Source organism: Lathyrus oleraceus, chromosome 6 (assembly GCF_024323335.1).
Source record: "Lathyrus oleraceus cultivar Zhongwan6 chromosome 6, CAAS_Psat_ZW6_1.0, whole genome shotgun sequence".
Classification (NCBI taxonomy): domain Eukaryota; kingdom Viridiplantae; phylum Streptophyta; class Magnoliopsida; order Fabales; family Fabaceae; genus Lathyrus; species Lathyrus oleraceus.
The window spans coordinates 410,680,143-410,693,196 of NC_066584.1; the positions used below are offsets into that span (position 1 = coordinate 410,680,143).

Sequence of the window (13,054 nt, forward strand, 5' to 3'; positions counted from 1 at the left end):
GGGCATATATAAATTCAAACAATAATTAAAGAACCTGAGAAATTAAATAGCAGTCTTGAACACTCCACCACAGGTCGGTTGGATCTGTTCTTGAATTCTTCAATCAGGCAGGAAAATAAAAGCGAAGGAATAAAAAAAACTGGATTCTAACGTAAGGTTAGATCCGGTAAAAGGTACACAATAGTTTCCGGTGTAGAAACTATTGTGCGAAAAATTAATTAAGTGCTAGAAAAGAAAATAGAATTGCAAAAGAAACAATATAAAAATTGTAAAAGTAGTACTATAAAGATATGCTTAAGCTGCTGGAAAAAGAAAAATGCGGAAAAGCAAAAACGGCAAAGAAATCTGGAAAAGGCCTGTAACTCCTGCAGGGTTTGCAAAACTGATATTTATACTGGTACTTTCTGTAACGGTTTCCAAAAGTAGTCCGCTTCAAAGGTCTTCACGTAGCAGCGAATGGTTAGGCGTGCAAATAGGACTCAACGTCTCTGAAGGCAAAAATATAGGGGAGTGGTGTGACGTCCGTCACACCATGTGTGACGCTCGTCACAGGAGTGTGCATAGCGTGACGCTCGTCACAGCCTCTGTGACGCTCATCACAGGCACATCGCCTGTGCTTTTTGGGTTGGGCTTTGGCTTTTGATATTTGTTTCCAAAAACTTCTTTCTGCACCTCCTTTTCTTCCCTTTTTTACTTGTGCTTCAAATAAACTACCTGAGATAAATAGAAAGGAAATACCGAGTAATATCGAGTAAAATGAAATAAATTGAAGCAAATAATAATATAATTTAATTGAATTAAGTCCTAGAATGTGATATAATTTCATCTTATCAAACTCCCCCATACTTAGACCTTTGCTTGTCCTCAAGCAAAATACAGTATAGAACTTGTTTTAAAAATTTTAGCCAGATGAAATTTCAAAACACACATCAATTCGTACTAGGTTGCATGTAAACCTTGTTTAGAAGTAACTTGAGTTTAATCTTGACATCAACAACCACCGTCACAACCTCAGATAACCTCACCTTATGCAAACCAGTTCGAGTAATGCCATTATAGCTATCCTAGTTCCTTTACTCTTATTTCACCCGTTTTCATTCTAGCGAAATCACATTAAGCCCTTTATCTTTTCGCGCACATAGTGGAGTAACCGGTTAGTGATTCTGATCCCTTTTTAGCTAGAAGTTCTGGTACATAAGTCGGATAACTTCGTTATTCAGTCCATTGCAAATTGCGGGGGATCGGACCGTAGTCCGCCCTACCAAGTTCAGTACCAGATACCTGCTGAACCAACTCATAATGGATCTCTCATATTATGCTTTTGTATGATCTGCAACCTTTAGATTAAATGATCTGGTAAGGATCACCTAACTTAATTAGTGCATTTCCTGATATATAATTTTTTTTTGTTACTATGGGAATCATTCACTTATATTCATCGGCTCTCCACGTAGTTTGCTATTAAGATGGTGCTGACTTCTCGTATAAACTACTCGGGGTTACTATAAAACTAAAAGTTCAAGGGATTGGTATAATAGGTACTTATCCTGATCTAACATGTTGAGGTTCTTAGAGCGTTGTTATGGTAATAATTTTTGTTTTGATTTCACTCAAGTTTTATAAAATAAGCGACCTTTATACTTATTGAGTGTGATGAATTTTTGTTATGGCTCATGAAAATTGAGGGGAATAGATAATAGAAGGTTTTCACATTTGGGACTTAACTTAAAATAAATCTATATTATAAGAAATATTATTTTATTATATATTTTTTTATATATAAGAAAGGGAATAACAATGAAAAGAAAGATACATACTTGAAAAGGAAAAAGGAGGATAGAAAGAACATGGTTTTCCCCCCATACTTGAATGAAACATTGTCCCCAATGTTTTAAGAAAAAGAAATGAAATACAAAAAGAAAGGAAAAAAGAAAACAAAAGTTAATGCTGCCTTCCGCCTCTTGTTCGTGGGCCTGGTGATCGCTGACGTAAGTCTAAGTCGTCAAACCTGCTGAACAGCTCAGTGAACCGCTGATCGGTTATGGCATTCCTCTCTTCCTGTTGTTGTTGCATTTGGTGCATCATGTGCATCATTTCGAGATTCTGTGCTTGCATACCATCAATAGCATCCATGATGTCGTCATTGGTTGCAGGCCTTCTTCGTCGACGACGTCGGGAGGATGGGCCAGCTGCAGTATCGGAAGGGTTGAGCGGGACTGATTGTTGTGCAGGAGCATGATCACCCTGCTCCATTTCTTCGAACTCGTCTGTAGACGGGTTTGCATGTGAAGGCTCGGTGGCTTCGGGAGCATTCAGATCATAGAGGTGGCGGTTGGGATTGGTGACATCTGTTAGGGAAATGTTGGGGAGAACAACGCTTGGGACGGCCTGGTTATTCACCATGAGGTAATATTTTCCGCCTACTCGGTTCTTTATTAGGCGGCTGGATCGACAGTAGCCTATATCCATAAATAGGGGAGGTAAAGATTCTAAAGTTTGGAGTCTATCCCCTAGGTTTAAGCCAAGTGCTATGGTGGTGATTAATCCACCAATTACAAAAGGTTGACGACCTCTAGCACATAAGGTGCGGATATGATGAAATAGGAAGGAGGCGGCGTTTACCTTAGCCTGCGGTTCGAAGACGCATTCGAGGAAGAAGAGTTCCTTTGCGTTGACCTTGCTGTTGTTCGGTCTTCCAAAAACGGTGTTTTGTAGGATGCGGATAAAGTACCGGATAGTTGGGTTATGTATATGGGAAAGAAGGAGCTCTTCCCAGTTGTTGGCATCTACACCGGATATTTTCTTAAAGAGGTCGAAAGCGGCAACTGTGCTCCAGTTTAGGTTTGGAGGGATTCTGGGGTAGACTTGACCTTCTGTGGGGAATTGTAGCATGGTACTCAATTGGTTTTGGGTTAAGGAGTACTCGGTGTTGAACATACGGAAAGTTGCGGTACCGGTTAAGAATTCGTTCTCACCGGCGGGAGTGTTGTACGCGTATGAACTTAAGAATTCTAAGGTTAGGGAGGGGTGGGTGGGTTGATTATGCGTGCATAGAAAGGTGAGATCGGCAAGGCGGAGCATCCACTCGATACCTTGAAGTAATCCTAATTGTTGTAAACAAGTTGAATCGGGATACCTGGTAGAAGTGACACCGTGTTGTTGAAAGTGCTCGAATTGCTCCCTTTGATAGTTTTCATCTCCGGATCGGAAGATGATATTTCCGAAATTCTGATTGCCCTCCATACTGATGAATGGTTTGAAAGAGGTAATTTGGGAAAGAAAAGAAAGTATTTGATATTAGAGGGTGGTTTGTGGTGAATGAAGGAGGGTTTGGTGGGTATTTATAGGAAAAGATGTGGTTGAAAAGTGAATAAATGTGGGTTAATGTGAATAAATGGGGAAGGTAAAAAGGTGAAAGGGTGTAACGTTCGTCTCCAACGGCTCTGTAACGTTCACCTAGTCAGAAAGGTGTTATGCTCGTCACAGGGGCGTGACGGGCGTAACAAGTACTTGGCGTGCCGTCCGTCATAGATTGTGTGATGCTCGTCACACAGTATTTTTGGCAAGGTTCAGCTAGCGTTCTTCATAATGATTTTGGTAAATTATTTTTACTATTTCGTTTTGCTTTGCTTCAGATTATTTTATTTTGCTATTTAAATTTCTCTTCCATGCTATTCTACTTTGCATAATAGTGCATAAATATATTGTTCTTTAATAAGTCATGTAGGCAGCAACAGTAGAGATCATAATAGATATTACATAATAAAATAAATAAATAGCTTCAATAAAATAATCATAATGTAACAATGGAGAAAAACAAAAATGCGAAAGAGAAACAAATACGAGCATAATTTGAAATAACATTAAATAATATAACTGACTAAAACTAGATAACTAAGAAAAATAAATTCTATCCATCTGCACGATCTCTGGCCGGAGGAGCAAAGGAGTTAACACGGTTTAGCAACTCGTGAAACTGATTTGTCATACCGTTCATGTATCCTTGAATTTCGTGTCTCATGTTAGCGAACTCTTCTCTGAGGGCTTCTTGTTCTGACATCAAAGCTTCAATGGCAGTGTTATAATCAGTTCTGGGCATATGATGTCTAAGGTCGGGTATTGCCGATTCTTCGGTCTGAACAGGTTGAGGAGGAGGATCAATATCATAATAGCCAGAGGGTGTCTGAGGGTCAGATTCGGCATAAGGAATCTGGTCATCATAAATCTCATAGTCCTGGATGGATTCAGTGGATCTAGCAGGAGAGGGGGTTTCGTTCAGATTGTAGAGCCAGTTACTGCGGTTGTGAACACTAGTCCTAGGATCGGGCATGGTGAATAGGCAAAGAACTTGGTTATCAATTATAAGCTCAAACTCGTCAGATCCTAGGTTTGCTATAAACATAGTGTTGAAGAGGAAGGGTATACTCATAGTAATAATGCCACAAAAAGGGCTTAAGTCAAGCATAGGCTGACGTAATCCAATAGCATTACCTATCATAGTTATCAAACCGCCTATTCGAATTGGTGCTCGCTCATCTTGGATAAGGTGGTCCAAATTTGCCAACATAAAAGTGGCACCGTTTACTGGACGGTTCTGGGAAGCACAAAATATGATGAAGAGTTCATCACGTGAAACTGTGGTACTATTTGGCTTCTTCCCAAATAAGGTGTGGGTCAGGATCTTATGGAAATAACGGAAGGCCGGGTTATGTATGTTTCCAGAGAGAAACTCATGTTCCTCGGGATCGTCATTTCCAGTCAAGTTACGCCAAAAGTGTTCAAGTTCTCTATATTCAAAAAGTTCTTCTTGGCTCACTGTGAATGTGTCAAAGGATGTAGGGAAACCTAAAAGGTTGGTAAAATCTTGAATATTAAATTGGTACTTCATATTAAACATTCTGAACTAGATAAAACCTCTACTTATTCCTTTTCCACGGCTGGGTAGATAGATCAGAGAACTAAGGAATTCTAGACTCAGTCTCCGGTATGTGACAAATTGTCTACGGATAGGAGCGGTTTCCCACCCTATCTGACTCAGCAAATACATGACACTTTGTCTTAGTCCAAGGGCAGTCATTGCCCAGTCATCATCATACAGGCTAGGTAGCATCTCTCTCGTGGCTAGTTCCTCAAACTTTTGTTTCTGAGCTGTTCCTCTGAATTTGATACCCATACGATCAATTTGTCCCATCAGGTTAGTGTTAGCTAGAGAAAATAAAACCAAGAGTTTTATTCAGGATTTGGCCAAATGCCGAAAGAAGAAGTGAAGAGTTTTTTATAGATAAAAATAAGAATGAATACCAAATAAAAGTTAAAAGAATAATTAAGGAAGAAATAATAAAAAATATAAATATGATAATAGAAGAAAATAATAAAATATTTGTGGGTTGTCTCCCACTAAGCGCTTTGTTTAATGTCGCAAGCTCGACATAAAAACTATCAATTATAATCTATAAGTTCTTGAGGAATTTCGTCTAAGTGCAAGACTTGCGAATCTTCAGTGTTTTCTGCATAGTGATAATGTTTTAGACGTTGCCCGTTTACGGTAAATGGTTCCATAGATTTGCCTTTAATTTCTACTGCTCCACTGGGAAAAACATTGGTGATTTGAAAAGGACCCGACCATCTAGATCGTAGTTTTCCCGGAAATAACTTTAGCCTGGAGTTAAATAAAAGGACGGTATCGCCTTGTTTGAAGATTTTCCTTGATATGCGCTTGTCATGCCATTGTTTTGTTCTTTCTTTGTAGCTTCTGGCATTTTCGTAAGCGTCTCTTCTGAGTTCCTCTAATTCGCTTATATCAAGGATTCTCTTTTCACCGGCGGCTTTATAGTTTAAATTTAGATTTTTAATAGCCCAATAGGGTTTATGTTCTAATTCTACCGGGAGGTGACAGGATTTTCCATAAATGAGCTTAAATGGGGTTGTCCCTATTGGAGTTTTGTAAGCAGTTCGGTAAGCCCATAAAGCTTCTGGTAATTTCAATGACCAGTCTTTCCTTGAAGTGGCGACTGTTTTTTCTAATATTTGTTTAATCTCTCTGTTAGACACTTCTACTTGCCCACTGGTTTGAGGGTGGTAAGGTGTCGCTACTCTATGTCTTACGCCATAGTTAAGCAGTAGTTTTTCGAGTACTTTGGATATGAAATGCGATCCACCATCACTGACTACTATTCTTGGGACACCAAACCTTGGAAATATTATATTCTTAAAGAGTCTAGTTACTACTCGTGTGTCGTTAGTTGGAGAAGCTATAGCTTCAATCCATTTTGATACGTAGTCAACTGCCACGAGTATGTATTTGTTACCGAAAGAGGATGGAAAAGGTCCCATGAAGTCTATTCCCCACACGTCGAAAATCTCTACTTCCAAAACGCCCTTTTGTGGCATCTCGTCACGTCTAGATATGTTTCCTGTGCGTTGACATCTGTCACATTTCTTAATAGCTGCATGTACATCTTTCCATATACTTGGCCAATAGAAACCGGCTTGTAGGATTTTAGAGCAGGTCTTGGATGTACTTGCGTGTCCACCATAAGGAGCGGAGTGACAGTGTTGGATTATATTTTCTACCTCTTCTTCGGGTATACACCGACGGAAAATACCATCGGGGCCTCTTTTAAAAAGTAAGGGGTCGTCCCAGTAATAATGTTTTATGTCATAGAAGAATCGTTTCTTCTGTTGGTAGGATAAAGTAGGTGGAACTATTCTGGCAGCTAAATAATTAACGAGGTCAGCGTACCACGGTGTAACAGATATAGCTAAGGTGGTTTCTACCTGTTTATCAGCGTTATTTTCTTCCAAAGTAGCTATAAGTTTATCGTACGAGAAATCGTCGTTAATTGATGTTCTTTCCGGTTCAAGGTTCTCAAGTCTAGAGAGGTGATCTGCTACTACGTTTTCAGTTCCTTTCTTGTCTTTGATTTCCAAATCGAACTCTTATAGCAACAGGATCCACCTTAGGAGTCTAGGTTTAGCATCCTTTTTAGTTAAGAGGTATTTGATAGCAGCGTGGTCAGTGTAGATGATTATTTTGGCTCCGACCAAGTAGGAATGAAATTTATCTAGCGCAAACACTACTGCTAGAAGTTCTTTCTTGGTTGTGGCGTAATTCATTTGTGCTTCATCTAGAGTTCTACTTGCGTAATATATAACGTGAAGCTTTTTATCTTTTCGTTGTCCTAAAACAGCACCTACAGCGTAATCACTAGCATCACACATTATTTCGAATGGTTCGTTCCAATCTGGTGTCTGCATTATGGGTGCGGAGATCAGTGCTTGTTTAAGCGTTTGGAATGCTTCTAAACATTTATTGTCGAATATGAATTCAGCATCCTTCATTAATAGCCCGGTCAAAGGTTTAGTTATTTTAGAGAAGTCTTTAATGAATCGCCGGTAAAAACCGGCATGTCCTAAGAAGCTTCGTACTTCTCTCACAGTTTTCGGGGGTTGAAGATTTTCGATTACCTCTATTTTAGCTTTGTCTACTTCAATTTCTCTGTTCGAGATGATGTGTCCTAAAACAATTCCTTCTTGTACCATAAAGTGACATTTTTCCCAATTAAGTACTAGGTTTACTTTTACACATCGCTCTAGAACTCTCTCTAGGTTTTCAAGGCATTCTTCAAAGTTTTGTCCGCATACGGAAAAGTCATCCATAAATACTTCCATGATATTTTCTAGAAAATTGGCGAATATTGCCATCATGCACCTTTGGAAAGTTGCAGGGGCATTACACAAGCCAAACGGCATTCGTCTATAAGCGAAGGTACCAAAAGGGCACGTGAACGTTGTCTTTTCTTGGTCATCAGGGTGAATTGGTATTTGAAAGAAACCTGAGTAACCGTCTAGATAGCAGAAATGTGAATGTTTTGCTAATCGTTCTAACATCTGGTCAATGAATGGTAAAGGGAAATGATCTTTTCGGGTTGCTTTGTTTAGTTTCCTATAGTCAATGCATATTCTCCATCCCGATTCGATTCGTTTGGTTATAGTTTCTCCTTTTTCATTTTCAATGACTGTTACACCTCCTTTCTTTGGTACTACGTGTACAGGACTAACCCATTTGCTATCAGATATAGGATATATGATACCTGCCTCTAATAACTTGGTTACTACCTCACTCAGGATCGGGTTTAGTCTCCTCTGGTGTTCCCTAGAAGTTTCACAGTCTTCTTCTAGCATGATGCGGTGCATACAAATAGAGGGACTTATTCCTTTAAGATCGGTGATGTTGTAACCTAGTGCGGTTGGATACTTTCTTAAGATATGCAGGAGTTTTTCTGTTTCGAGTCTTCCTAGGTCAGCATTAACTATCACTGGTCGTTCAAGTTCTAAGTCTAGGAATTCATATCTCAGATTCTTGGGAAGTGTTTTCAGGTCTAAGGTTGGTTTCTTAAGGCATTGCGTAGGGTCCGGTGTTATTGCTAAACATCGGTTAAGTTTGTCTTCTACAAGATAGTCAGATGATTTGTCTTTTTCTAACTCCGTTTCTTTTATGCATTCATTGATGATATCCATGAAGTAACATGTATTTTCTATTGCAGGTGCTTTCAAAAATTGGGAAAGAATGAACTCAATTTTCTCTTCTCCTACTTCGAAAGTGAGTCGTCCTCGTTTTACATCTATGATCGCACCGGCAGTTGCTAAGAACGGTCTTCCCAGTATAATGGGTGTAACTTCATCTTCTCTAATATCCATAATTATAAAATCAGTTGGAATGTAGAATTGACCTATGCGCACTGGAACGTTTTCAAGAATTCCTACAGGATATTTGACGGAACGATCTGCTAGTTGCACAGACATTTTAGTTGGTCTCAATTCTCCCATTTCAAGTCTCTTGCATATGGATAAAGGCATAACACTAATACCGGCTCCTAAATCGCATAAGGCTTTGTCTATGACAAATTTTCCTATGTGACAGGGTATAGAGAAACTACCTGGGTCTTTAAATTTAGGAGGCATATTTTGGATTATAGCGCTACATTCAGCGGTGAGTGTAACGGTTTCGCTATCTTCAAGTTTCCTTTTATTAGAAAGAATTTCTTTTAAAAACTTGGCATATGAGGGCATCTACGTAATAGCTTCTGTAAACGGAATTGTGACGTTTAATTGTTTTAGTAGGTCAACAAATTTTTTAAATTGGCCCGCATCTTTGGTTTTAATAAGCCTTTGAGGGTAAGGGATATGTGGTTTATAAGGTGGTGGAGGTACATAAGGTTCCTTCTTTTCTACGGTTTCCTTATTACTCTCTTCCTTTTCCTTAGGTTCACTTTCCTTCTCAGTTGACTTTTTAGAGTTTTGGTTTTCTATCCTTGGGTCAGACGGTCCTTCCACTTCCGTTCCACTTCTCAGTATAATTGCATGAGCGTGGCTTCTTGGGTTAGGTTGGGGTTGGCCAGGAAATGTACTAGTTGGGGCAGCAGTAGGTGCTTGTTGTTGAGCTACTTGTGAAATTTGCGTTTCCAGCATTTTGTTATGAGTAGCCAGGGCATCTACTTTACTTGCTAGTTGTTTAATTTGTTCGCCAGTGTGTACATTCTGGTTTAAGAAATCTTTATTGGTTTGCTGTTGAGAGGCTATAAAGTTTTCCATCATGATTTCCAAGTTGGATTTCCTAGGGGCGTTATTGTTAGATGTAGATGGGGTCGGCTTCTCATATCCCGGAGGTATAGCTGGGGCTTGATTTGGAGATTGTCCAGGTGCGTATAAAGCATTATTACTCTTATATGAAAAATTGGGATGATTCTTCCAATTTGAGTTATAGGTGTGCGAGTAGGGGCTTCCTTGAGCATAGTTTACTTGCTCCGCTTGGATTCCTGTTAGGAGTTGACAATCTGCAGGAATGTGACCTTGGATTCCACAGACTTCGCAATTCTGAGTTATAGCAACCACGGTGGCTGGAGGTGATACATTTAAACTTTCAATTTTCTGGACCAGAGCATCCACTTTTGCATTAACATGATCAAGGTTACTTATCTCGTACATGCCAGTTTTCGTTTGAGGTTTTTCCACCATTGTTCGTTCGCTTCCCCACTGATAGTGGTTTTAAGCCATGCTTTCGATAAGTTGGTAAGCGTCAGCATAAGGTTTGTTCATTAGTGCACCACCTGCGGCGGCATCTATTGTTAACCTCGTGTTGTATAAGAGACCATTATAGAAGGTATGAATTACTAACCAGTCTTCTAAACCATGGTGTGGACAAAGTCTCATCATGTCTTTGTATCTTTCCCATGCTTCGAAAAGAGATTCGTTATCTTTCTGTTTAAATCCATTTATCTGGGCTCTTAACATAGCTGTTTTGCTTGGCGGAAAGTATCGGGCAAGAAAAACTTTCTTTAACTCGTTCCATGTGGTGACTGAGTTGGAAGGAAGAGATTGAAGCCATCTTCTAGCGCTATCTCTTAATGAGAAAGGAAAAATACGAAGTCGAATTGCCTCTGAAGTGACACCATTAGCTTTAACAGTATCAGCGTATTGGACAAATACGGATAAATGAAGGTTAGGATCCTCGGTAGGATTTCCAGAGAATTGGTTCTATTGCACTGCCTGCAATAGTGAAGGCTTAAGTTCAAAGTTGTTTGCTTCGATTGCGGGTGGAGCAATACTTAAATGCGGTTCATCTTGCGATGGAGCGGCGTAATCTCGAAGAGCACGAGCTGGTTCTGCCATCTCGGGTATAGAAGGGAAAATATTTTTGAAATCAGGGAGTTCAACAGGAGGTAGATTGTTTGCAGCACGATTTTCCCGAATTCGTCGTAAGACTCAGAGATATAGTTCGATATCGTTAATTCGTAAGTAGAACGGCTCGCCTTGTGAGCGAGTGCGTGGCATACAAATCAACGAAAGAAAGAAAAGAAAAAGAAAAGCCTTAGTCTCTACAGCGTAACAGAAGAGTTACGATATCGACTAAACAAAAGTTCCCCGACAACGGTGCCAAAAACTTGATCACAATTTTATGAGTCAAATTTGGGGTACAAACTGCAAGTGCACAGTTCTATCGCGTAGTTTTAAAAGATATCGATCCCACAGGGACTTATGAATCGATATACCGTTATCTAAGGTTACTTCGTAAAGCTAAGGCAGGTAATACTTTGATTGTTTGGGGGAAAAAGTTAAAACTCAAATAAGATCTAGATTAAATATCAATAAAGCGGATATCGGTATGTAATTCGTCGTAATTAGGGAATCAATTCTTCGTTTGTTTCTTGGTTTTAAAATAAATCTTTTCAGTTGACTCTATTGATTAAAAGTTTTATCTCAAACTCTCGCTCTGTTGAATAAACTATGATTTTATATTAACGTAGCTGTCACTTATAGTTAAGTCAAAAACCACTTTTTAAAAACAATAGAATCCGTAGAAACTCTTTTTAAGAAAACAATAATCGTTTAAACACCCTTATCTCAAACTCTCGCTCTGTTGACTTAGGTTATATAATTAAATTCAAATGCTTAACTCTCGTCCTCACATTCAATCTTTAAAAATACTTTTTGAAAAAGATTAGAATTTAATAAATCTAAAAATTGCTCTCGCCCTGATCTAGAATTAATGTGCAATTTACACTGTCCAGTCAAAACCTCAAACTCTCGCTCTATTGATTTTAACTTCTTTATGTCTTTTACTTTCGTACAAAAACTTTGTTATTAAACCTGTAAATTGAGACCGTAAAAAGAGTGATTTTAATTTTAAACTTAATTAAACCAACTTAGTTTTGATTCCTTCATTCCGCTTACTTTACATACCGATACCTAAATAATTTAGCCAGGCATACTAAATAGACTTAAATAAATATCATGCATAAACAGATTCATCTCAGGCAAATAATATAAATAAACAGTAAAACAGGGCATATATAAATTCAAACAATAATTAAAGAATCTGAGAAATTAAATAGCAGTCTTGAACACTCCACCACAGGTCGGTTGGATCTGTTCTTGAATTCTTCAATCAGGCAGGAAAATAAAAGCGAAGAAATAAAAAAAACTGGATTCTAACGTAAGGTTAGATCCGGTAAAAGGTACACAATAGTTTCTGGTGTAGAAACTATTGTGCGAAAAATTAATTAAGTGCTAGAAAAGAAAATAGAATTGCAAAAGAAACAATATAAAAATTGTAAAAGTAGTACTGTAAAGATATGCTTAAGCTGCTGGAAAAAGAAAAATGCAGAAAAGCAAAAACGGCAAAGAAATCTGGAAAAGGCCTGTAACTCCTGTAGGGTTTGCAAAGCTGATATTTATACTGGTACTTTCTGTAACGGTTTCCAAAAGTAGTCCGCTTCAAAGGTCTTCACGTAGCAGCGAATGGTTAGGCGTACAAATAGGACTCAACGTCTCTGAAGGAAAAAATATAGGGGAGTGGTGTGACGTCCGTCACACCATGTGTGACGCTCGTCACAGGAGTGTGCATAGCGTGACGCTCGTCACAGCCTCTGTGACGCTCGTCACAGCCTCTGTGACGCTCGTCACAGGCACAACGCCTGTGCTTTTTGGGTTGGGCTTTGGCTTTTGATATTTGTTTCCAAAAACTTCTTTCTGCACCTCCTTTTCTTCCCTTTTTTACTTGTGCTTCAAATAAACTACCTGAGATAAATAGAAAGGAAATACCGAGTAATATCGAGTAAAATGAAATAAATTGAAGCAAATAATAATATAATTTAATTGAATTAAGTCCTAGAATGTGATATAATTTCATGTTATCACATTGTTGCTTTGTGAAAGGACACTTGACAATCGTTTGATTTAAATCGTGCTAAAGTCTATGAATAGAGGTGAATACGATGAGCAACTAGGTCATTCGTCCCGTACCCAAAGATATTCATAATGAGTTAATGGAATTCTCTACTCTCATTCCTTCTGTTGATTCTAAGTGTTGGCAGCAATTTTGGTAAAACAAAGAGTGTTCACAAGATGTCATGTGTGATGTCTTAACATGAGATATCCTATGTACCTGCTGGAGTTGAAGAACATATGCAAGCAGGATTGTTTCAGAATGCCACTTACAGGGCTTCTGATATTGGTTGTACCTGCTGGAGCTTATATGGAAGACATATGCTGC

At 38.8% G+C, this 13,054-nt stretch overlaps 1 non-coding gene across 1 annotated transcript; it reads left to right on the forward strand.

The window, feature by feature from the left end:
* Positions 1 to 10,186: 10,186 nt before the first annotated feature.
* LOC127099623 (small nucleolar RNA R71) lies at positions 10,187 to 10,293 on the forward strand. The gene has a single exon (XR_007794106.1). It is a non-coding gene; the product is annotated as a small nucleolar RNA R71 (small nucleolar RNA).
* Positions 10,294 to 13,054: the final 2,761 nt, after the last annotated feature.